We start from the raw sequence: 22,961 nt of genomic DNA, 5'->3' as shown, positions 1-22,961 counted from the left end.
AAAATTCTTCCTGTGGTTTGTACTTGTTGATTATGAGCTCATTTTTATATTGGATTGCTTTTTCTTGTGGAGTTCTGTGGCTCTTAAGTTGTACTATAGAGGGTTTTGCGGATATTCCACACTTGCTTTTCTGCTGGGATTCTGTGTTAGTTTTGGCTTGGGATTCCAGCTAGTGTGAATAGTAGAAATTTGGACCTCCTCGCTAGAAGAGACACATGCTCAGTGTATCAATTTCTCAGAAAGAGAGTTTTTTGGGCCTTCATCCAAAGATTGAGGCAGACAGCATATTTCCTTGCTGCTTCTTTGGGATAGTGTCCAGAGATTTTCTAGATTAGTGTTGTCCATTAGAACTTTCAGTGATGATTAAAGCGTTTAATACCTATGCTTTCCAACATGATAGCTAGTGGCCATATGTAGTTATTAAGTACTTGAAATGTGTGACTGAGGAATTAAAATTTGAATTTTATTTAATTTTAATTCATTAACATTTAAATAATCATATATGGGTAGTAGCTACCATACTAGATAGACTGATTTTAGACCAGTTTTCTTATATGGGAAAACCCATGAGGATCTTGGATATATGAAATGGTCTAAGTTCCAACTCTTCTCCTTATGCAGGACCTAGACTGTGTCTCCTGTCCTTACCCTCCTGATCCCATTTCCATTATCCAGGGTCAGAACCCTTGGACCACCATAGCTTTAATTGGAGTTGGTTTTACTTTCCATCTCTGGTTAAGCTCAATCATGTATTTATATTGTTGCAACATTGTATTTGAATGTTCAAATGGAAAGAGGGATAAATATTAGCTCAATCTGCAACTCTATCTCTCATGTACTTCTCAAGCCTCTTGCCATTTATTTATCTTCTGCTACCCCCACCCTATGGAAATTTTCATTGATAATATCAGTTCCATAGTATTATATTAATGACTTAATCTTAACCTAAATGACTTGTGGGAAGCTTTGACTTTGTTCACCACTGATTCTTTAAAGCAATTTTTTCCCTTGGCTTCTTATAAAGTACCACAGTTTTTTTTTCTACCTATGTCGATTCTCCTTCTCAGGCTCTTTTTAGGACTTGTCTTCTTAGGGCTACTCCCTTCCCATTAGCAAGGGGAATCAGTCCCAGTCTTACTTCTTTTTCCACTCTATGTATCTTCTTGTGGTGATTTTATTCAGATTTCTGGCTTCAATTAAGCTTACGACTCCCAAATTTATTGTCATTTTTGAAACATTAGCTGATGTATCTCAGTATTTCTTGCTCTTCATTGGTTTACCACCCATCCTTGCAAAAATAAAATAAAAAACCAAAATAGGAAGTAGCAGGTTTTTCCAGGCTCAAAAGACTTGGACGAAATGATAAGACTTCTGTGAGGAAACAGCTGCATGGCACATCTAGGCAGACATGGCTTGGACCTTTAACCCAGTGTTCCCTGATTTGTTTCCAAAATATTGTTGGGGACTATGAAATCGTGGGATACTGGCATGAGGAGGAATCTTAGAGATATTCTCTGGTCTGTTTTATAGGGGAATAAGTGGCAGAGCTGATTCTAGAACTGGTCATCCAGTGATGCTCTCTCTACTTGTCGTCATCTCAAGACCTAAGGAAGTGGTACTCCTCCCTTGAATTTGAGTCAGTTTAACTTAAGGAAACTAAGGGAAATCCTTGTTTCTTCATAGAATAATAACTAATAGAAAACCGCAGATTTCAATTATTTTAGTTGTTACAGTTGGCATATAACAGTATAATAACTTCTCAAATGTTGCAACTGAAACAGAAAAAAATGTACTTTAAAACTATACTGTAAAAAATCCACATTTTTTTCTTTCAGTAATCATTTTAAGTGTGTGTGTGTGTGTGTGTGTGTGTGTGTGTGTGTGTGTGTTTGGATGAAAAAGACATCATTAAGAGAAACTTCGAAACTTTTTTCTCTAATCATATGTCTACTTTCAGCTAATATTTATGAGGACCAACATTATCTCTCTTTAGTAATTATATTTCCCTATTTCCTCAAAGGGTCATGTGAAAGACTGTTTATTCAGAAGAGATATTTCTACAGTGAAAAAAAAAAAACCCCTCATACTGAAATCAATTCAAGTCTCTTCCTGAAATCTAGGCTGTATCTAGGACACATCTGGACATTTGAAAACATCTAAATTTGACTTTTCCAGTTTTTAGAAGAACATTTAGTAAATAAAAGGACAAGAAACTTGTATTAATCATGATTATTTTTAAGGTAACAGCATTTCAGTGGGGCCTATATCCCTATAGCCCAGCTTTTACTTTGCCCCATCTGAGGCTCGCCCCGCATTGGTGGAGGAAGCTGACATTTAAAGGGTGTGGTTTTTGAGGTTGCCACATGGCTTTGCCATGACTTAAAATAACTCTTTTTGGCTGCCAAATGACCTAAGAAAGCACCAAGCACAGGATTCACTGACCTCAGAATTTGGTGCCTTAGTTCTAGCAGTTCTTTCAAGATACCTCGGTTTCTGTTTTTAAATATCTGGAACACGTCAAGCCTTAAACCAGGATCTTGATCCCCTCCTTCTCCCTTTCATAAAAACAGAGAGTAAGAATTAATTTTGGGTTCAGAAAGTAAATGATGACCTTTCACGGTTCCCCTGAGAACACTAATCCTTACTTTCTAAAGAAAGTCTACCTTCTTCAGCCTAAATCCTTTGGACAGTGTGTGAATAAGAAGTATGGAAAAACCCCATGAGAAACTTATTCTGGGAGTCTACAAATAGGCCAGTAGGCTTGGATATATTCCTCAGGTTCAATTCTCCACTGTGTGTAGATGCACAAAATCCAACTTACTTTCAGATATTCAGTTATATTGTCTTTAAAAATTAGGGAAACAAATCATCTTGAAGGAAAAGGTGAAGTACATTATTTAGAGAGGTAAATTATTTTTTCTATTTATATAATGAAAAAATTGAGACATTGGTTTGACAAGAGGAAAATAAATATATCGCAAACATTTATTGAGCACCTTCTATGTGCCAGAGATAGCTCTATGCTCTAGAGATATAATAGTCAGTGGACTAGACAGACATGTTCTCTGGCCTCATGGACTTGCCATTCTAGTGGAAGGTACATGGCAGGAGATTTAACCCAGTGTGTACATCAAGAGGCATGAGAAGAGATTTCTCTGAAGGAGCAATGTTTAAACTAAGAACTGAAAGGGGTTAGATGGACAAAGTCCCCAATTTAGTTTGGCTTCATTTTCAATGGTCCCATTACAAAATAAAACAAAAATTCAGTTCTAAATTTTTTATTTTTTCTATCCTTCTATGGCTGCCTGTCAGAGAGAAAATTCTGATTTCAAGACAAAGCAATTGGATTGCTACCTCTTTCTCTACCTCTTGCATAGACATTTATTATTTCCTATATCTCGCTTTATTATGATTAATTGGTGTACAGGTTTGTCTCTCCCTCTAGATTGTGAATCTCTTAAAGTCAGGGATTATATCTTAATAGTTTCTCTTCTGGCACAACAACTCTGTGATGAGTAAATAACAAAATTAAGATGGATGAATAACAGAAATAGATGTTTCAGAGCATCATTTTGTTTTGAGAAAAGTTTTGTGTCAAAACGTACTTTCTTTCATCCAATTTAGTCAATCCTTAATAACTTTATTGAGCATCTAGTATGTGCAGGCCCTGTGTTGGTCATAGGGATATAATGGTGAGCAAAATAGATATAGCACTGGTTCATGTGGAGTATACAGTCTAATGCAGGAAGTCAGACTTTACGTAAATAATCACTTGAGTATCTAATTCCTGACTATCAAAAGAGATAATGCTAAAATGTTAAAATAAAAGATTTTAGGTGAAAAGGGCAGGAAAATTTAAAGTTTTATCAGATTTTTGGATGCCAATAAGGAATATAGCTCATATTTTCTCCCTCTTTCTCCTCCTGCAATAATTAAGTTTTTACATTCAAGACGCATAATTTCTATAAGGAAAAGGAGACAAATAAACATTCATTCTGGATATTTTAGCTGCTTGTCATGGCTCAATTGCTAATGGCAAAACCAATTTTTATTTTTTTTGGGGGAAAAAGGAGTCTGAGATTCCCAAAGTTTTTTTTTGCCAATGCTCTTGTTGTTTAATGAGTCAGAACCCTATTTTGCATGGAAGTTTTGGAGTTCTAAAAAACTGCCAACATCTATAATTAGGGTTGTAAATTCTTGCATGCTAAGAAGATGAAAGGACAGATACAGAGGTAGAAAATAAGAACATAAGTCATCTCACTGCTCTTCAAAAAATAGAATAAGAAGAAACTTATAAAATAATTACACACAGCACATTTTTTTTCTGGTTTCAGATCTAAGAAGAAAATAACTTAAAATAACTTTTCAGTATTAGAAGGTGAACATTGAAGGAGCAAATGGACCTCTTTAATATAGTAGGACGACGTACTCTATTAAGTTAATGTTTAATAGTCTTCTTTGAAATTTGCACATGTATATTAGGAAATAAAATCCAGCGTTCCATTTTTCTCTTGTTTGCCTCTCTTTCTTTCCTTCTTTTCTTTTCCTTTCTTTTCCTTTCCTTTCCTTTCCTTTCCTTTCCTTTCCTTTCCTTTCCTTTCCTTTCCTTTCCTTTCCTTTCCTTTCCTTTCTTTTCTTTTCTTTTTTTCCTGAATGCTATCTTGTGAACCTCTGAGCTGTGCTGTTAATATTAATGGTACATATTGCTGGCAAAAATGTATGGCAGTGAGAGGGCACATGAAATAGTGTGATAATACTGTAGAATATTTTTTACAGGTACCGTATTTCTCAGATCAAAGAAACTGCTAAGAATTTGAAAAGGAAAAGCTTTGAAAAGGAAAAGCTTATTTGCAACTGTTGCTTAACATTGTGCTATTCTTGATGAAAATATTAGCTTTAGTCTTAGTCTGGTATTTAATTCTCACCATTTTAATAAAAATATGAAAGCTGAATTGGTAAGAATAAACATAGCAACTTAAGAAAGACAGAATAGAAGAAATTAAAAAATGAAAGTGTGGACCACTACTGACTGACATCTTCACCACTAAAGAGTAGACCACTTCCCAGTCAATGTCTGCCCATGTTCCCCTTGTCAGCCACAGATAACAGTCTAAGAAGAAGTATAAGAAACAGAGAGTTAAATAGTGGCTAGCAGGGGAAAGGAAGTGGGGAAGTTGGTTAAAAGAATAAAGTTGCAGTTATGTAGGATGACTAAGTCTAGAGACCTAATGTATACCATGATGATTATAGTTGATAATACTATATCAAATACTGAAAATTTGCTCAGAGAGTCGATTTCAGATGCTCTTATCACATACGGAAAAGATAACTATGGAAGGAGATAATATGTTAATTAGCTTAGCTATACTACTCATCATGGTGCTGTACATCTTAAATATTTTAATACATTTTTAATAAAAAAAAGTCATATATAGGATGTACTTAATAGGACCTAAATCAAAGATGCGCAGTATATAAACAAATATACAGTCTACCTGTGATATTAACATTTCATGGTGGTTGGGAGAGTGATGAGAAAAAATGTCTAAAAAGGTTCCTTATTGGGAAGGTAATAATAAAAACAAAAGGCTGTAAAAGATTGCCTTTACTGGTTTCTTCGTGCAGCACAGAGGAGGTAATTTACTTTTGGGTGGAGCTACTTAATCTTAAAGAATTTGGTATTTATGTTACAGCATCAATTAGGAAATGACCATGATGGGATGAAGCCAAAACAGTAGCATGGCTAATAATTAGTGAAAGAGTCTGAGGCAAATTGACAGGCTTCTCAATAGCCTTATTATAAATCCAATAAACCTTGGCCCAAACTGACTCAATATTGTCAGTAAAGAAGCAGGAGGAGGTCGCTCCTCTTTTGCTTCTTTACAGAGTCTCATTTATAGATTTTTATTCACGGAATCTATAGTTTTCATGTGTCATGTACAACAGACGTTCTCTTAACTGACCCTCACTAATTTTCCAGATTAACAGAGGTTCTCCACGCTCTCGGTAATATATCCTAGCTGAGGCCCATGATACTTTTAACACTCCAGGCTCATAGGGTTCACGCTATTATACCCCACACTTCTCCTCTCTGTAGTTGAGTTATGTGCTTACCAAGACTCTGCTTGGTTTATCCCCAAACCTGTTAATACCACTTGCATTTGTTACTATACTTTGTTAATATTTAGTAAAATAGCAGGTAAGCTGAATACAAAAACCTACAAAAATCAAGTTGAATGCTTCAGAAAAAATCAAAAAGGAGAGGCACAACTTTGAATTGAGAACAAAGTGGTCGTGTGCTTGTCTCCAGCCATGTTTAAGTACAGGTAGGGCAAAGGTAGAGCTTTTAATATGGCCAGGTTTGAGGTTTTGCCAGAGGAGCTTGAAGGAGAACGTCCAGGGAGTTAAAGGTATATGCAAATCAGCGAGTACAGTGAAAGATATTGGACTTTAGGCTGAATAAGGAGAGAAATGAGACCATGAAGGGCATGAGAGACACGATGGTAGGCTTGGTTGACTGGAGTGAATTGAAGTAATAGGGAGAGTTATCTGAAATATTGGAAGTTGTAATTGGAGAGTAGAAAGCTTGAACAGATGTTTCAGAGTGAGGTTAATGGTAAGTAATGACAAATAGGACTAGGTGGCCGAAGTGTTGTAGAGGACAAAACAACATAGGTGAATAAAAAGAATGTGAGAGGCCAGGTTATATTGGAAGGATATTGAAATCATCAAGAATTACTCCAGGAATAAGATTGGAGGGAGAAGTGAAGTGGCTCAGAGAATAGAGAGGCACACAATTCAGTAAATGGCAAGTTAGTAAGCGCCAAAGGCGCTCAGAGGACAGAGAATATTGTGAATTGGCATGGCTGGAAAAATGTTGTGGAGGGATGGGATTACACTGGGGTGCTGAAGGCTGAGGAGTCAGGTTGGGATAGACAGAGAGGACGGGGGAAGGTGTTTCATGTTGTGGGTTATAGAATAAATAAAGGCCAAATGGCAAGAAGGAGTGCGGTGTTTCCTGTGTTTTGAGTTTATGATGTGTGGTGGCTTCGGACTGCGAAAGGTTTGGAATGCTGGACTGAGAATTTTTGTTTTTGTGCTCTGTACTTTTTCTGTAGAAAAGTAATTATTATTTGGCTGCTGTCTTTTGGAATTCTCTCTCACTAATCTTTACTGATGTTAACCTGTGAGCCAGAATTTATTCTTGCATTGAACATCTAAGGCTATGAGAAACTGCCTACACTTGTAAACATAGGTAAACAGTCAAACACATTAAAATAAAACAGAGCAGATGGAAATAGATTAGAAAATTAGAAAACAAAATTCGAGTTTGCCCCCAACTTTACTTGGAGGCTACATTTTCAGAAGCTTGTGTCTGGTAAGCCTCAGAGTCTTTATCTTTGAACCTTGATCTTAGGGCTGTTTATCTTAGAATGTCAGCCCTTCGGATTTGATTTTTTTTTTTCCATAGAACTAAAAGTAAACTAAGTTAATTCTGCCACTTCCACTTCCCTTTGACTTTCCATTCACTATTTTTGTAAAACGCAATAACAATTTACTGATTCGAAAAGAGATATTGAACTATCATGAGAACCAGTCTGAGCAGACTCTTCTATTTATTTAGGTAGAACAACATTGAAAAAGCCAAGTTATCATCTTTTAGATGAAGTATAATCAGAATAAAGGTAATTTTTTTGACTGAGACAAATGTTTAGTGTTATCAGGCTATGCATACCCAATGTGTCCATCTCTGAAAAGGTCTCCTGTTACTCTTTATTACTTATTTTGGTCGGGGTCCTGGTGGGAAAGAGATGGCACAATTAAAGTTTTAATCAAAGAGACTTTAACTAAAGGACATAAAGGGATGTGCTTAGGGTTAAGGGAACTGATGAAGATGATGATGATGAAGTACCTAGGGGACTAGCAATGTTGGGATGCTGTGACTGCTCCTAGCCTGAAGGGATAAGGAAAGCGATAAGGTGTTAAGTGGTGTTAGAGAACACAGCATGAGCTGTTGTCATGAGAGGGGAGCATCCAACAGGAACCGTGGCTATCAGCAGAGGAATGAAACCACCGTCAGGAAGGGAGCAGACAGAATACATACTCAGGTCTCTAGCTTCTCATTCTACGGTCTTCTCCAATCAGTGGAACCCAGTTGGAACCCAGAAGGGAAGAGAGCCCAGATGATGTAGCCAAAGAGTTCAACATATAGCAAACAATATAGCAAGGGACAGAAAAGCCAAGAATAAACCTGGAAAGGACAAAGGAGAACAGCCAGCGCCTTAGTTTTTCGACTCTTCGATTCTTCAGAAATTCATCTACTTTCAGTTCCTTCCAAGAGTAGTACTTTATTAAAATGCTTCAAAATTAAAAATCTGAAATTTTCTTTTTAATTAAGCCACATTTTGGGTTTGAGAGAGGGCTTACCGAATAGAACACACTGGGGAATAATCCAAAAAAATGGCAAGTGGAAAGCTAAAATACCATGTTTATAATTGGTCAAATTAGGTTTGGAGGAAACAGCTTTGTGGGAAGACCTATGAATCAGCGACCCTGCCCAGAAAATTGAATTTGTTTTGTGTTATTAGCACAATTCATCAGTCTTCTCCTCTTGGTGGTCTCAGATGCCACCACACCCTGTGGGAGGAGAGCCTGTTCCCCAAAGAAAGTAGAGAGTGTGTATCTTCTCTGGGCAATTTGCCTCACCCCCTTCTTTCAGAGGAAGATGGGGAGAACAGGACAGGCCTACCAACGAGGGCAAAGCTGGAAGTGTGAAGTGCAGCAGATGCCCTTCGAGGGCAGGTCATGCCTAGAGGAAGATGGGTGAGGCTGGGCCACACGTGCCTCATTGTTCTTCCCAAACTTATCAGGCAGTGAGCTCTCTCCACTGCCATGGAGCAGACTGAATGAAGGCATTGGAAAGGATCGTCTTTTCTACACTCCATTTTCTCATTCATTCGTTCATCCAACTTACATACTCTCAGGAGTTAGGCATTCTTATAGATGCTGGGAATGCAAAGATGTATATGATGCCATTTATCTCTAGATGGTAACAATAAGAACAGTTAACAGTTACTGAGGATGTACAGAGTGCAGAGGAAGGGCTGACTAAACAGACCTATGAGTGTGACATTTTTGTAACTTCCCTTGTCTAATGCCAGAAACTAACATACTGAAGTCTTTGGGGGGCTTGATTTATCATTACAATCATTACATGGATTCAGATATAGAGTTCAATTCATGTTGCCCAGCTGCCCCTCCCAAGCATAACAGCACTTAAAATAATTCTTTAAGGTGGGATGTATTTTTCATTCATTTTTCATGAAATATTCACAGTCGCCATTGAGACAGATACTATTATTAACTTTATTTTAAAACTGGAAAAATGGAGGCTTGACACAGTTAAGGTACGTGCTCAAAGTCACAGAAATCAGCAGCAGAGCTAGGATTCAAATCTAGGCAGTTTGGCTCCAGGGCTAGTATTCTTAACTCCTTCCTATGTCATAGGCCAGTGGTGGAGACAGGCCTGTGATTAAATAATTACAGTATAATGAATGAGGTAAGTGCTAATGGAGGGATGTACAGAATGCCGAGGAAGGAGTTACTAAACAGGCCTATATGTGTGACATTTGTGCAATTTCCCTTGTCTATTGCCAGAAATTAGCATACTGAAGTCTTTGGTGAGGGGAGGGGGCTCGATTTATTATTACTATACATGGATTCAGATATAGAGCTCAATTCATGTCACCCTGCTGCTCCTCCCAAGTATAACAGCACTTAAAATAATTCCTTCCTGTCATCTTGGACCCCCTCCAAGAACTCTGTTCTAGCTTTTGGACAAGGCAGAAACAGGAAGAGGATGTCCTAATGTTCCCTGACTAGAGACCTAAGTTGGAGTTTGGAATAGTTTTGTGATTAAAATCACCATTAAGATTCTATTGCACAATATGTACATATATGTATGTCACCTATATTACACATCAGCCAGGATACCTGTGCTGTATAGAATCACTAAAATCAGCTGTGAGGTTGGTGAAATTTTTAAACTTTTATTGTTTCTAGGTCCTATGTCAAATGAAGATGATTTTCTCTTCATAGAGTGAAGTTTTCTCATCTCAAAGACTTTTTGACTATGACTTTATCACAATTTAGTAGCAATATATCACAATTTCTGCCAATAACACAAAATGAATTCACACTTTTGTTTCATTCCTCTAGGCAGGAATTTTTTCAATTTGGCCCCATTTCTCACAGCTTTTCTTTCAGATATCGAACGTCCATAAATTTGGTTTTTATATCACTTGAAACTAGAGTAGGTATTATTAAGTTTATCTGACCAGATTGGATACTGTAAACAGGTGCTGTCTGCTGCTGCCAAGTGCTGGCCTATTCATGCCAGGATATTAAACACATCCTGTAGTTCGGTGTAAACACCAGGTGGGATTCTAATCCATTCAGCAGAGAGCCCCTCATTCTTTCTTCCTTAATGAATGAAAACCTCTGGGAAGTCCCTGCTCAGGGATTCTCAACTCCTTTTGAAGTCAATGAGTCCCACTTCAAAATGATTCAAGAAGAGGGCTGGATCAGTTACTCTCAATCTCACCCTCCCTCATCCCCATTCACAACCTATTTCTTGGTGTGACCTCAGGAACTCACAGAGAAATTCCAAGTTAACATGTAGCCTTTTCTCATACTAGGTTACTCTTTCAGGATATCAGGGTTGGAGAAATCCCCCTTTTTCCCCTAAAGTTGAAACTACCTCCGAGCTTTGTGCCCCTGACTCGTTACTACATTGTTTTCCTATTAGGGCTCTACAGAACACAAAGTGAGACAAGGTGATTCTCACAACCATGGGATAACCTCTAGGCCTCAAGGTTATCAAAGCAGTGAATACCTTTGGCCTACAGGATAACTGGTGACACTATTCAGACCCAACCAGAGTCATCATTAGGAGAGTTTCCCAGGAGGAGGTACAGCCCTGTTTACTAATTTGGCCAGAGGTCATCATATAAACGTACATAAGCACTGTAGCTCTATTCTCATGGCCTTTCATTCTTACCGGGGTATTGTACTGGCATAGGTGGTCTGAGAAATGGAGTAGTTTTGGAAGAGGGCGCAGTACAATAGCTTTGCAAGAAAAGAGGCTGTATCTTTTGATAACTTATCCATTGTCAAAGAAATCACTTGAAAATTGACAATCGTGGCAAACTACTGGCCATCTCCAAATATTGATTCTCTTTTTTTCTATAGTAACAGAATCCCCAATATGTAACTGGAACAGCTTTGAGGCTCTGTTGGTCATGCAGCCAAATTTTGGCCAGTGGGATATAAGCAGAAGTGATGCTCTTTTAAGGTTGTGCCCTTAGAAGGAAGGGGAAGTCCCACTCTTTCTACATCTTACATTCAGGTTGGGCAGAATGTGAGCATAAGGGTGATCCATCCCGGACCATGTGGGTCCAAGGATAACAGGGCTACACAATAGAAGGCACCTGGGTCTCTGAGCCTCGAGCTGCCATACCAGACTTGGACCGTTTACCCCACACTGTTACATGAGAGAGGAAAAACCATCTACTATGTTTAAACCACTGTTAGTTGGGATCTATGTCAAAGCAGTCAAGACTTAAGTCAGTGGCTTTGAATTTCAATAGAACTGAGTCCATTTTAGTTAAGAACATTTCTTTCTTAATTCAAGTCATCTGTTTCAATAGGTAACATTACTTCTCTTAGAGCTCTGTAGCTTCCATTTAGGGTGCTGCCTTTTGAGGGCTACCCAAAAAAACAAAGGGCTCTGAAATTAGGCCCAGCTGGAAAAGGGAGTGGAGATCTAGACTTTTCACTTCAATTCAAAAGTCCTGCCCAGAACTGTCATTTACTCCAAATGTGGCCATACTTCTCTGGCACTCCTCGTGACTGACGTCTGTAAGAGCAGGAGTGCTTTCTCAGACATGACTCCAGTGTTTGAACTTGTTGCTAGGACATCTATGGGATTTCCATATTCTATCCCAGAAAATAAATGGAATTTTTCTTTGATGCCACATTCTTCTGTAGCCAGAAATACAAGGAAACCACTGTTTGCTGTGGGGTTTTGGCAGAACTCTGAAGTGTGGCCTGGATCTGAGAACCCACAATCCAAGAATAAGGCATCATTTATGCACAAAATTGTTGAATTTGGGTAGAAACTAGGTTCAGCTATGCTTGTGAAGCCACTGTCTTGCAGGGTCAAAAAGAGCTTATTTTTCAAGTAAATGTGTTTCACTGTTTACTGGAGACTCTACCAAAATAATTATTTCCTGTGTGGGTCACTGGGAGTGAGGTAATCCCAAGGAAAATGTTCCATTGTGCTGACTGGCCTGGGCTGTGCAGAGACTCCAGACATTCCCTTAAAGCAACAGTAATCGTGGTGAACAGTGAAGTCTGGTTCATATGGAAGGGAGATTCATTTCCTAATTGGTAAATTCAGGATCTTGTGAGAGATGGAAAATGTGAAGGCACACATGCACGTACACATTGACATATCTGTGGGTTCCCTTATTATGTTGGTACCCGCAGATGTTTTTGAAAGAGACTGTGTATATGAGCCAAGATAATGGCCCCTGTACCTTTTAATGTAAAAGCAGAAACTTACCTTGTACGAGTTGTTAGTTTGCTTATCTGTCTTGAGCCACTTGAGGGCATGCTTCATTTGCCTTTGTCTCCCCAGTCCATACTAATGGGCCTGTCACTGAGTACAATGTTCTCCAATCCTCTTCAGATGCATGTAGGCTCGCAAAGGAAGTGAATTCCAGGGAGGAGACTGCTACTCCAAAAATGATTTCCCTGGTACCATGTCACCAGGATGAGGAAGATTTCCAGAAAGAGTTCCTGGCCAACCAGGATTGGAGCATCCCTGAGGTGCCAGACTCCATGGTTCCAGAGGTTATACTCTGTACTTCTTACCTCCATTCTCCCTGGAGTCAGCAAAGTAGGCACAGAGTTATCTACACCAGTTGTTAGATACCGGCACAGCAAGTACAGTGAACTATGGCAGCTGGATCAACAGGTGACAGACAATCAAATTAGGCCAGATGGGATACCATTTATGGTCGATAAAGCAGAAGAATGATTTTTAATATACACTATCTGATACTTATCTTGTCTTACCCTTCATTACTGTTCTAGTGTAGGAGCTTATCAAGTACCTTGTAGATTATAGAGCTATGTATTATAAAATGGAATGTTCATTACTGATAATCCACTCACTCAAATTTTTATTGCGTGCTTATTATATGCCAGGTGCTGAAATACATTGGTGCTGAAATACAGAAGTGAACAAGCTAGATATGGTCCCTGCCCTTAAGAAGTTTAGCCTCTAATAGAAGAGATGGACAAAAGCGCAAACAAATGTGTAGAATAATTGCAAATTGTGATCATTTAAGAAAAATAAACTGAATATTGAGGTAGAGAATGAAATAAGTGCCTAATTTACATAAGGCATTCAGAAAGGACTGTCAGGAGGAGTGAGCCTTGGGAAGAGTGAAGGGGGATAACATTCTAGAGAGAGTAAAAAGCTCAAGTGAAGGACCTAATACATAAAAGAAATTGATATTTTAGGGGATAGAAAACTGCTCATGGGTCTGCTATTGAGTGAGGGATGGCGAGAGTGTGCACTAGCTGGCAGAAGCCTACCAAGGAGTTTTGGATTTATGGTCAAGGTCAGAATATCAAATAGAGAATGTGGAGTGCTTGCAGAGTCAACCAGGGGCTTGACATTATTTTCCAGTGCAAGAGGTCTAAGCTTGAATGTGGTCCTTCTATTGTATGTTGAATCTCATCTCAGTGCTATATATTCCACCTTGTTGAATAACAGGGAGCAGAATGGAATGTCGGAATTTATCTAAAGTGCAGAAGCAAAATAAGTGCAGGCGGAACTGTAGAGCTTGTGATTCTGGCCCAAGGATCAGGCCCCAGTGAGAAAACCATGGTTGGGGGTAACCATACACACCCAGTTCATATTTGGAACTGGAGGCAAAAGAGAATACTGATATTGAGGTCTACAACGTTATTTGTACTTTTTGTTTCTGACCTTTCAGGATAGAAGACTTCTGGGAAGTGTCCTCTATGAGTGTCATTAAGATGCTGTCAGATTCTAGTAAAGGCTACAGGGCATGCAGTGCCTGGTGTGTGTGTACGTGTGTGTGATCCACACGTAGGTAGATGAGATGCCGATCACCACCAGATGTACCGGCTTATTTAGGGGTTTGTAATCAGGGGCCTGATGTAACTTTGGGCAGGAAAAAATTACATCTTTATTTTCACTAACCTCTCTAACTGAAATTTAGCATTTCAACAATATATTTAAGCAACAAACCACAGTAATTCTAGCAGTACTTGTGACTTTGTTATCAGTAGGAATCACAGATATTTTCATGTCACATTATAGTCATTGCAGGTATCTCAAAATATCACTTATGATTATCACTGCTTCAGAATTACAGTAGGCATCACATCATAGCTAGATCTCATTATTTAAGTGTTAATGAAGCACATTTATTACTACATCATGTTTTAAAAAATATTTGAAAACTGCATTTCAATACTTCTGGTTTTCTTTGTGATCTTATGTATTTTATTTTATTTTTTGTATTTTAAAACATAATCATGAGAAAGGGTTTGTGGGCTCCCAGGCCACCGAAAGTGTCTCTGACATAAAAAAAAAAGTTTAAGAACTGCCAGACTTAATGGATATAGAAATGTTTGGGACAAATTAGCCACCTGTCTACTTTCACAGGAGACATTTTTGCATTCTGACTGAGTAGAAAAAGAAAAGAGGCATTAAGTACTTGTTAATCCCACGTTTATGTAGAAAACACATATAACACATGTATTGTTATCCAGTTTGTAGACCAGTATAGAGGCTGAATTTCTGAGAAATAAAGAGAGTGATAGATTTAGAGAGACAAGAGAGACCTGAGAGAACATGCCCACAATCTTGGGCGCGAAGAGTGCCTTTTCACAGACCTTTCCTAAGGAGAAAATCTGGGATAAGAACCAACATAAGTTTCTTGAAACTAACCTCCAGGGCCTGGAGAAAGTCTGTCCATTCAGCCTGAGCCTTCTGCATTCCCTCGGGCTGTAGTCAGGTTCCCAAGGCCAGCATCTGTAAGCACAAGGCAAATTGTTAGTTAGCCTGCCATCTCCCACTGATGGATGCTATTTTTAGGAAGTCTAATTTCTTGTCAGAGGCTTAGCACCAACAGCAAACCCTGAGAATCAGCTTGATTTCCCAAGTCTGAGGTGACACCCAGGGATAAAAAATGCCTTCACGCCCCTCTGCTGAAATTAAAATGTTCCCATTTTGCCATCCTGAAGGGAAAGAGAGGATGGGGAAAAAGATGTTTGTTCACTCTTTCAGAGATTTTTAGAGATCAGATTTAAAGCTGCAGAGGCCATTCACTCAACCCCATCCTTCATTCTCCACCACACACACCGAATGATGGTTTTTGAAAATGCCTCTCCCATTGATTCACAGTCTAGCGGAATTTGTTCCAAAGCAGTGGCTTAATGGCAAAGAGCAAGGAGTCAGAAAATGTGTCAGCTTTCCCAAGATCACGGTCTCAAAGCTGGAATAAGCGTGTTTCAGTCCTTTTCTGCTCCCTGGTAGGTCTTCGCATCTATTAAATGGACCAATAAGAATGGCCTCTATACAGGGTTTTCATGAGATAATGTGTGTGAATGGAAAAGTGCCTGGTCAACGTGCTTTAATCTTGAACTGCTATAACTTCTGTTTTCCTAGACAAATATGATAGGCGCAAAGAAGTTTCCTCCTTTTTAATTAAAGCTAATGTGTTAGCTTATATCTGGGTCAATTTTCTATCATCTCTTTTCTTTCCCCTACAGTCTTTGCTCTCTCTCTCTGTGATGTCTTCCTTGATAGAGCATGAAAACATACTCACCTGTCTCTCCCACCTTAAACGAACCCTCTCCTGACCTTACCTATTCCTCTTGCTCCTGCTGCCTCCTGTCCCCACTCTAGGATCTGTCATCCTACAGTGAGCCAGTGTTCTGCTCTGGATCTGGTGGTAACTTAGTGGTGAAGACTCTGTCATTTTGGCACGTCCTTTGTTTTTCTAGCAATGTCTGTGAGTTATGGGTTAAGTCTGCCTAATTCTAGAGTGCTTTTTGTGGCCGTACATTTTAGCCATATTCTCAGGTAGTATGCTATCACTGGTATTTGCACCTCTGTCAGCATGACTCCTTTGTCTTTCTTAGTCTCTCTTATTAGATTTAGAACTGAATTAGCAAGTAGAAGGGAGTAATCTGTTGGCCTCCTCAAGCCCCAATTGTGGAAAAATGCCAAGATTTAAGGGACAGGTGGGGAAAAGCAGCCTGTAATCTGATCTGTGTTCATGGCTTTTTTTATAATCCTGATCAGGGAGCCACAGAGGGCCATGCCTATCCTCCCCTTTGCCCTTCCCATGCTCCCATTGAACCGGTATGAGGGCTCAGTGATTCAGGCAGCTGATATCAATCAATAGGAGTTGATGTAAGAGATTAAACCTTTTTGAAAGCCTGGATCTAACATGCTGATGCTTCTTAAATCTGTAACAATAGCCCAGACCTGTGCACTGACCCATATTACGAGAGTTCTTCATTGTTCTCAGTACAGAGTAAACTTCTTACCATGGCCTGACTACTCATGACTGCCTGTCGCTTTCCTTGACTTTGCTCAGAGTTCTTTCTGCTCCAGTCGCATTGAGCTCCTTATAGTTCTCTTAGCAACCTAAGCACTTTTATATGCATAGGTTAATAAATAGTATATACTTTGCTCAGAAAGAAAGTTCCTTTCTTCCCCATTTCTGGTCTGGATAATTTTGCTTATCCTCCAAATCAAAGCATCTTGCCCTGAAAACCTCTCCAGGTGTTAGAAATTTCTTCCTCAATGTTTCTTCAAGATTTGAGTTCTCTGGGGACAAGTGGACTGCCTTAACCCCCTGGATCCTCAGGGTATAGAACAAGGCTTCTCTATGGTGGGCACTGAATGCAGGTTTATTGAATAAATGGATACATTTTCAAGATGACTATAGCCTTTCCTATTCTTGTTCTGCTTAGAAGTCTGCTGAACAATTTCAATTTTTCTAGAAGAGTCCTATGACAATTTGGCAGAGCAAAGCTTGGCAAATTTTACACAATGAACAACATGAGAAATCGGGGTAGATTAGATTCCTGATGTAGATGAGGTTTCCCTGTGTTTCAGTGACTATTCTGGCCCCTCAGTGTAGAAAACGATGAGTTAGTTATGCTTTAGTCATTCCAAATATGAGTAGCCTATAATACAAAGGGAGCTAAATGCTGTGAGAACAAGTTTAGTCTGGAATTTCCCTCTAGACCGTGTATAAAAGATGTCGCATGCACTGTGGTGTTAATGGCTATTTCTGGATGGATTATTAGACAAAGACCAGATTGCTTCAGGATACGGCATCCTTATTCTTGCTCCTTACCGTTACCGTTGGGCTTCTTGTAACATCTGGTGCAGCTCCTTGTCCCCCCAACTCAAGTTCCTTTCCCATCCTCCAATATTTATTAAGGAAAACACAAAATCTTTCTTTAGTTTTATCACCTGTATGCATAGGTTAATAAATATTTTTTGAGCATGTATGCATGTATGTGTGTGTGAGTGGTGGGTGTTAAGATATGGAAGTACATGATTTAGAAAGAAAAAAAGCACTACATGTTCCAGAACTTAAAGAAAAATTTAAGGCTTAAAAACTTGGCATGCTTTCAGCTTTGTACTATATCTGGCACAGAGCAAATGCTTAATAAATTTTAGCTATAATTATTATAATAATTATTAATACGATTATTAGCAGTAATAGGATACAGCACTTGAAAAGCAGGTTATTTTTATATGAAAGCAAGTGTGGGGAATATACTCTCCTGGTTTTACATTCCCCATAGGAAGTAGAAATTGTGTATATTAGCTGGAGTTCACCCAAGATCCTTTTGGGACAAATAGGATCATGTGTTCAGAGCAGAGGTCAACAGCTGTTCTTCCTCTGTGGCATTCTGGAGATGTGGACAGATGTATTCAGATTGACTTTCCTTATTCAGTGAGTGTGGGAACTGGTGGGGAGGGGTAGGGAGTAGGGAGGTACAGCAGTGGGGAGGATGAGAAAGTTCCCATGGGGGCCCAGTAACATGAGAGAGCATTTAAAGCAATGTTGAAGTTAACAGTTCTATTTCCTGAAGTTTCTGTGCTAAAAACATATAAGGGGATGAGGGCCCTTAAAATTTTTCTGAAGGGAGAAAAACCAGGCATGACTGTTTTCCCAAGGCCAAGACAAGATTGTACTTCCTGAAGAGGTCAGAGGTTGACGCCTTACTATTCCACTGATTGCACAGTAGGGAATAGAAGAGGGTTGAGTAGGGTTCAATACAAGATGTGGAGTGAAATACATTCCTTACCTTGCCCTCCCAACCCCAGTCATATTTAATTAACATTCCTATTTCTAGAAAATATCCCAGTGTCTCAGTGGTTTCAAAAAATTAACAATTCAGCCTGATACAGGGCCCTTCATATATTTGTGTAATGTCAGCAACAAGGCAGGCAGGTGGTCTTTATGAGACCAAAAGAACATGACTCCACGAGACATTAGCTTTTCAGAGTAATAAGATTTGAGAATGTCACAGTAGACTTTCCTGATAACAATATCTTTGGGTCCTAAGACCCAAAGTTTACACTGTCATAATGGTTTAGCCAAAATCTGCTTGATAATTATCTCTTTCAGTCTTCAGGGATGGTGATTGATGTTTTCTGTATCTGCCACTCCCCCTCTGCCTTTTTTCAGATTACCAAATGAATGAACCTGTTGTCATGGAACTGTCTTAAAGCTCAGATCTGCATTGCCTGGTTGCATGATGGCTTCTTGCTGACACTACACAAATTTCTAGTCCTGTCGTCATTCCTTCCTCTAGGATGATGTCAAAACTGCACAAATGTTGCTTCGTTCTCTTGACAGGGTCTGCACGAGTATAGTATCAGCCAGGAAGCAATGAGAGACTGAAGACATTGCAAGTCACATAAAGAATTCTTGATGAATTTTTATAAAGTTGGTGCTCAAGGTCAGATGTACCTATTAAGAAGATACATTTCTCTTTAAAAACCTTATTCCTAACCACTGCACTATCGACTGCAGATTCCAGCTATTGGTTGATTATGATCATGTCTACCTCTCCCATTATGTTTAGAGTTCACTTTTTGGAATCAGACTAAATCGAATTCAAATCCCTGCTTTGCTACTTACTATGTGATTGTGAATAAATTTCTTGACCTTTTTAACCTTCTTTTTCTTACCTATAAAATGGAGATATTATAGTACCAACCTCCTAGGGTTGTTGTGGAGATTAAGTGAGATGATGAATGCATAATACTTAGCTCAATACCTACTAGCAGAAGCCTCCAGGGAATGTTAGCTACTGCTTTTATCGCTTGGAGCCATAGGCCTGCCTCTGTAAGTAGTCAAAAGGCTTTTAGGTAATCATTTAAAGCTACTTTTCATCATATTTTTCATGTAAACCTTCATAAAGTCTCCTAGATTGTTCCTGCAAATATATCTTTTTGTAATATTTGTTTACTCAGTGGGATTAGTCAATCACCATGGCAGTTACTTCTTGCTTTTTCATTACTTTTAGGCATAGAGTAATTTATGGGGCTTTGGTACTGCTGGTTTGTGATAATATAAATGACTTTCTTAACTTCATCTTTGTCTATTATTTGAATAAGTTTTCACTACCAACCGCTGGGATAATACCACACAGTTTGAAGAGAGAATCTCAGGCTTCATTATTTTTCCACAATCACCATGCGAGCATGAACCTCTGTATGGTACAGCTTTAGAGAATATTAAAAACCAAAATGAAAGTTTCTAGTTGGAATGTGGATCAGAGACGATATCCTAGTAGGCTTGTCCTATATTAGTTAGAAATAGAAAAAGGGCGTCTCGTTATTGACTGACTTGACAACTATAATTCTTGAAGACTCTTCAATGGCACTTTGTAGTTTATACTGGTATATGTTATTACATAAAAATTGTGCATCATGGAAGAATTCTATGCTAATTTCTAAAATAAGGTTCTGGTGGCAGTCATGCTATGGAGCACACTTAATCCACATAAATATATCAAACATATATTCAATGATCCATTTTGACCAATCCACCAAACATTTATTCCTTTTCACATTCTAATCACACAGACTCTAATAAGAAATCATGTTAGATACCTTGCAATAGAAAGGTAATGTAGATTCTCTATCCAGAATTTACAATACTGAAGAAGTGTGGCAGTAGGGAGGCAGTATGGAGATGTGATTAGGGCATAGCAGTTGAAGTTAGAAAGACCTAGATTCTAATGCTGACTCCACCCCTTCCTGAGACTTCTTAACTCTCTTTCAGGGTCAGTTTTCTCATCTGTTAAATGGGGATAAAAATAGCACATTCCTTACAGGTTGTGTGAGTATTTAATGAGATCAGGCATGTAAAATGCTTGGTACATAAATGCTAGCTATTTTTATTATGAGAAATGCAGTAGAGTCTTAGTACTCTGTGCATTGATGGCTTTAAGATTTCTTATTTCATATTGATCTTTTCTACTTCTTTGTTTATGTGAATGCCACTGAATTTCAAGAGCGAATGTGAAAGGACTCTAATGAAATTATTTGCTTCTTTAGAGTGACATATATTTTTTAAAAAAGGGTAGTGTGTTTTCTTTTTACTCTAAAGAATGAAAACCAAATATGGTTAGTCAAGTAATAAAATCAAATACACTTAATTATTGTTTTGTGGATTTGTATAAATCAGCTAACCTTTCTGGGCTTCAGCTTCCTTCTCTGCAAAATAAAGGAGTTAGACCAGATAATTACACTGTTTCTTTTCAGCTGAATTTTATTTAATTAAACACTCCCATATACATAGTAATAACTAGATGTTATACAGTCATCTTTTATATGCTTGAAGACACTGGTTAATTTGTTCCTTGGCTTTTGTTGTCAATCACAGGAAAGTTTAGGGGGTCTTTGTTTCTGCTGTGCATATTATTAATCTTCATGACGAGTTTCAGAGCCTTTTGTTCTAGAAGGTTCTAGGTGGTCTAGTGGCTCTAGAATAAGGATAACCTTTTAGAGAATGGCATCCTGCCTTCTTTAAATTGTCCCTGGAACGACATTAGGCCCTGGGTAAGATGTAGGTCACCCTAACTGGATATAGCTAGGAATACTGGGTCAAATTTTAGAAATGAATTTTCTCCATGACTGGGGGAATAATTTCATTATTTACCTTTAATTCAGAAGTGTAAGTTAATCATTTTCAAGGACAAATTGCTCCAAAAAGCAGAAAAATGTGTCAGTATGGGATGATCACAAGGACTGTGTTTGTGAAAAAATGGAAATGTGGACAAAGGGGTCTACCGGGAGAGGAAGCATTTTTTATCTGTCATTTAGCAGATGAAGAAAAAGGAACATGAAGACTTCTTTCACTTATAGCTAGGTCATCAAAGATGTTCACTGTAGCATTTTAAAATAGCAAAAAATTGGTAACAATACTAGGGGATTCTTAAACAATCTATGGTATGATTATAAAATGGAGCTTTAAGCATCAATTACAAATGATGTTTATAATGAATATTATATGTCATGGGAAAACATTCAAGATATACCTCTTGACCCAGCAATTGTACTTCTGGGTATTTATTCAAACCAAAACAATAATTAGTAAAGATCTATGTAGCCCAATATTCATGGAATCACAATTTACAATAGCCAAGATATGGAAACAACCTAAATGCCTATCAACAGATGATTGGATAAAGAAATTATGGTTCATATATACAATGGACTATTACTCAGCCATTAAAAAAAAATGAAGTCTTACCATTTTCAATGACATGGATGGACCTAGAGGTTATTACCCTGAGTGAATAATCAAGACAGAGAAAGATAAATACTGTATGATTGCACTTATTTGCAGTATCTAAGGAACAAAAAGAACAAACTAATCAAAAACAAACTCACTATATAGTGGGCAATTTGGTGATGGACAGAGAGGAGGGGCTTGGAGAGATGAAGGGTTAAAGAAGTATAAATTAGTAGTTGATAGTTGGTCATGGGGATAGGGAGCACAGTATAGGGAATGATGGCTAAGTGGAGGGCCAGGGGAGGGAGAGAGCAATTGGGGGGATTGTTTTCTGAACATTATAGATGTCTAACCAATGTACTATATACCTGAAACTAATTTAAATAAACAAAGTTATTTAAAAAATTATGAAAGGCAAAAATAATTATAACTGTATGGTGAAGGATAGTGACTAGACTCATGGTGGTCATTTTATAATATATACAAATATCAAATCGTTATGCTGTGTACCTAAAACTAATACAATGTTATATGTCAGTTATATTTCGATTTAAATAAAAACACTCAAAAGGCAAAAAAAAAAAAAAGTAAAAATCTTAATAGAAAAACACATGGAAGGCATGAACCAGAATATTAAAAGTGTATCAGGGTAGTAAGATTATGGGAGAGTTTTATTTTAATGATTATTTTAACATTTAAAAAGGTAAATGTGTCTTTAAAAAATTTTTCTGTATGAAATATGTCTTACTTTTATATTCAGAATTAAACCACTACAAATTATCTTTTTTAAAAAACTCATATACTCAAAGTCCAAACTAGGGTAATCATATAAAGCTTAGATTTTCAAGAAAGCAGAAAAAAAATTATTGGAAAAATTTCGAGAAAGCTGTCAAGTATAATATCCTTACCCAGGTGCCAGAAGAGGAGAGTGGGGAAGGCCCCATCAGTGGAATGACCCTAACTGCAGAAGAGCTGGCTGGCGGCGAGGGCTGCAGAGGCTTGCTGACTGACTACCTTGGGGAACCTGCTCTGGAGTCTCCCTCCCTGACTATCAGCCTATCACCTAACCTCGAGAGA

This window comes from Rousettus aegyptiacus, unplaced genomic scaffold (assembly GCF_014176215.1).
Source record: "Rousettus aegyptiacus isolate mRouAeg1 unplaced genomic scaffold, mRouAeg1.p scaffold_m13_p_2, whole genome shotgun sequence".
Taxonomy (NCBI): Eukaryota; Metazoa; Chordata; class Mammalia; order Chiroptera; family Pteropodidae; genus Rousettus; species Rousettus aegyptiacus.
This window is presented reverse-complemented; position numbering follows the sequence as displayed.